The sequence below is a fragment of the Sphaerodactylus townsendi genome, linkage group LG09 (assembly GCF_021028975.2).
Source record: "Sphaerodactylus townsendi isolate TG3544 linkage group LG09, MPM_Stown_v2.3, whole genome shotgun sequence".
Taxonomy (NCBI): Eukaryota; Metazoa; Chordata; class Lepidosauria; order Squamata; family Sphaerodactylidae; genus Sphaerodactylus; species Sphaerodactylus townsendi.
In genome coordinates this window covers 9,321,907-9,325,781 of record NC_059433.1, presented here as the reverse complement: position 1 = coordinate 9,325,781, position 3,875 = coordinate 9,321,907, and the positions used below count along the sequence as shown (strand labels likewise).

The 3,875-nt window shown below is 44.5% G+C and overlaps 1 pseudogene; it reads left to right on the top strand.

Moving 5' to 3' along the window:
• The first annotated feature begins 2,661 nt into the window (after positions 1 to 2,661).
• LOC125439395 lies at positions 2,662 to 3,446 on the top strand (annotated as a pseudogene).
• The last annotated feature ends 429 nt before the right edge of the window (positions 3,447 to 3,875 follow it).

Here is a 3,875-nt window from a genome sequence, read left to right as displayed (position 1 = left end):
TGCCAGGAGTCCCCCATTCAGCCAATCACAGCTGAGTGTTTCGGGCATGCGTACAGCTGGCCAATCAAAAAACGCCACCTTTCATTCTCCATTCCTGTGGCAGTTTTTTAAATAACGTGTGTGGGGATAGATGGAACATGGCCGTAGAACATTAGCCAATCGGAATGGAGCGGCGAAGAGGCACAGGATGATCCCACCCTCCTAGCTGGGATCAAGCTGGTTGCAGTGGGGAACAACAATGGCTTCGACCTAGGTTAGTACCCATCTCAGGGAACTGGGTCGAACCTATTTTACTCGTGTACGGAATCGCCCAGAGAGTTCAGTTCCCCTGGAGGAAATGGTTGCTTTGGATTGCGGACTTTGTGGCATTATACTCCACTTAGGTCTCTCCCAGTCTCCATTCCCAAACCTCCAGATATTTCTCAACCTGTTGTTGACAAGCCTAGAGAGTTGGAAATCAAATGGAAGAGCCCTAAGCGACTGCCCTCCCACATGCAGTCCTGACCTTCTCACTCACAACACATTGGCATAAGGCCACACTTCCAGAGGTGGGATCCAGCAGGTTCTCACCATTTCGAAGTGGAGTTTACTAATTATTTTGTATGAGTGCCACTCTACGAGGGGGGGATTACTTCTCAATTGAATGTCTGCTTTTCCGTTAGAAATTCATTAGGGTCCAAAAATCTAATCAGAGTCCTGTTATTCTCCTATGTGGCTGGTTAGCGAAGGTAGAATCAGAACAGTTGATCGCCAATTCTCCCTGTTGGGCTTGCTTTAAGGGAAACATGTTTGGCCCTAGAAATATGGTAGCCCAGTTCCTTGTTGAATGAAAAGTCGCCATTCCTTCTTTTGATTTCTAGGAAGACACCAGAATCACGTGTTTGGAAGTATTAAGTATTTGACAGGCTTGAGTCAATTAGAGGAGCTTTAAAAGTAGACTGTTGGCAGTATGCCATGGGACTTGCTATAATGGGTTTAAATTATGGTATATCTATTAGAAATTAGTTTTATGGTTTTACAGCTGCGTTTTTTACAGTAACAGAAATGTTTTAATTATCCACCCTTGGAATGCTTATGCCTATGTTGTACACTGCCCAGTCCCCTCGGCGATGACGCCACTGTTTGAATCCCCATCACTGCGGAAACCTGTTACTAAATAATAAAATAAATGTCACATATTAAGAAAATTATTGCCAGGAATATCCTATTTTTGTGTAGGGAGGGCCTTTGCGACATTTATATTAAAGCAAACTGTGCTCTGGGCTCCAAAATGAAATAATCAAATCACTGGCTTTAGTAGACTGTGTGTTGCTACCCTGGAAGTAAAAGCAAAACAAAATGAAAAGTACATCTCAGGCGTCAGATTTTCTAAAATATGGACAAGTAAAGTGTCTAAATCCCTCAAAAAACAACTGATATGCCCCAAAAGGGTTGTTGCCAGTGACTGAATTTTCTGTTTATAGCCAAGGAATTAATGAAATTTCATTCCTACGACCCGGGAGCTAGAAAACGCTTCCCCTAATATGATGATAATGTTTATCTTCGTCTGTCACCAACGTTCATTTTGTGTGTGGGTGCTGGTCTAATCAGAGCAGAGACGCCTGCTCATTAATTGAAAATGAAACATTAAAATGAATTCTGCTGGGAGGGACTGCGGAGTGGCAGAGGAGTGGACGGATGCAACGTTCAGTCCCGCCGGTCGTATGCCATTACACAGCACAGCTTGCTTCAGTGAAGCCAGCCCTGGCTCAAACAGGTGGACTCTTTTCCCCCCACTTCCAAATAGGGCAGTCACAATAACTTGGATAAGGAAGGTGCCTGTCTCTGCTCTTGTGCTGCGGCTGCAGAGTGCTTCAATAGCCCCAGACAGCTCCTACAGGCTTATACTTGTCAAATGACTTATGGGAGATGTGTGTACTCTTTTCCCGCTTCTGTGTCTTGCCAGCTTCTTGAAGCAGCTCATAACAGGTAATTGAACAAAGAGAAAGTTCCAGAGAAGTCACAGGGGGATGCGTTGTCACTTTTCTGTTTGATGTCAGTTTGCTTTAGCTGACTTCCAGGAAGAAGGCCGTTTCTGAATTTTCGCTTTTAATTATTTTTAAGAAGCTTAGCTGGACACAATACGTAGTTTTTGGTGACAGATGCTTCTTAGGGATGCTTTGTTGGCCTTTAGCCCTCCCTTTTAATGCGGGAAAAGCCATTATGACTCAAAGTTCTACCAGGGGAGCTACAAGAAAGGGACGTACCTTGCAGTAATTAAACAATCTTCTTCCCTCCCTCCATCAATGAAAAATGTATTTAGAAATTCCTTCCAAAGCTATCGTATTCTTTTTAATATGGATTGCTAGCAAAATAGGAGGAGTGGGGGCACCAGCAGTTATCAGTTCTTTTTTACCATAGAGTTTTTGAGACTCCTAGAGCTACCCCATGTCTCGTCTGGGTTTTGCCAGAAGTGCCCGGATGTCACCTACCCCGTGTCCCTGCCCCGATGCCCCCACCAGTCTGGCAACCATAAGGGGGAGCCACCATTTCAGCCTGGAAAAAAACTGGTCTTTTTAGATACTATGTGTATACTAGCAATGTGTCAACTGCACATAGGTCCATCGCATTTTTGTGTGGAAAGGCCAGCCCATTGGAAGTTCTGTTATCACAGGCTGCACAATGACACAAGTCAAAGATTGTATTTCTTCACTGCTTCATCGGCCCAAACTTGACCCCTGGGTCCTTGATGAGTTGCTGTATGGCCAGATGGGTTATCTTTAACCTTTGCTCTCTATGAACAAGTGATTTGGAGAAGAAAAGATCCTGCAGAGTTACGTCCAGGTGGTTCTGGCCTCTTGCGAGAACCTGGCCAAAAGGTGGAACTTCATTGCAAAAAGCCCTCTGATATGTGAATAGTGCCAGAAATATTATGTGGGAGCAACACATGGCCTAGCTGGGATTTGTCAGTATTTCATGCAGCCTGGGTTTGGTGAGAGCCAAACCAAGCTACATAGTGTGGTCAAGCCCAGTGTGGATTACATCTGCCAGATGAGGCTCCACCCCAATAATTTCCCCCCAATCATTGAGGACTCTAGCGATCTGCTTGTGCATCGGTGCCAAGGGGCACCTGGCATTATCTACCTGCTGCTTCAAGCTTACAAGGTGTTTGGAAAACAGAAGTATCTCAGCGATGCCTTGCAGTGTGGCAAGGTGATTTGGGTGCGGGTTGTTGAAGAAAGTGTTGTGTCACAGTCCACACATTTGCCTTCCCAACTTAGTACAATCAGAGCTTGCAGGTTTGCCTAATGGCATTTGAGTTATGGACAGCATGCGTGTCGGACATCAGATATTCCCTTTTCTCTCTTCAAAGGAATGGCTGGCACAATCTATTTCCTGGCTGACCTGCTGATACCAACCAAGGCAAAGTTCCCAGCTTTGAAACTGTAAAGACCCAGCCTGCAGCAACCAGCATGTGGCTTGTTGCACTTCACTTCAATTCACTGGAAGAGGCAGATTAAATGGGCTGTTGTCTCATTTCTTGGCTAACAGAGCAATATCTGTAGGGTTGTGCTTGTTTTAAATTCTTTTCAGTGTCTGATCTGCTTAAAGCTAGTGGCCTGTCTTCCTTTTTATTGAGCGTTCTTCAGGTTTTACAAGAGAAAAGTGCTGGTTCTTAAACAAGGAGAAATGTACACCTTGTAAGGGTATATTTAAAGTAACTGTAGAAGGGGTTGATGTTTTATGTATGTGGTGGAAGGGAACTTCTTTTCTATACCACTTTGCAGGCTTCAGAGTTTGTGGTGGCCTTTTGGAGAATGTCTTGGGCAGATGCCAAAGACGTTTGACTTATTTCTTGTTCAGTGCCATTTTCATGACAGCAAGTTTTTCAAAAG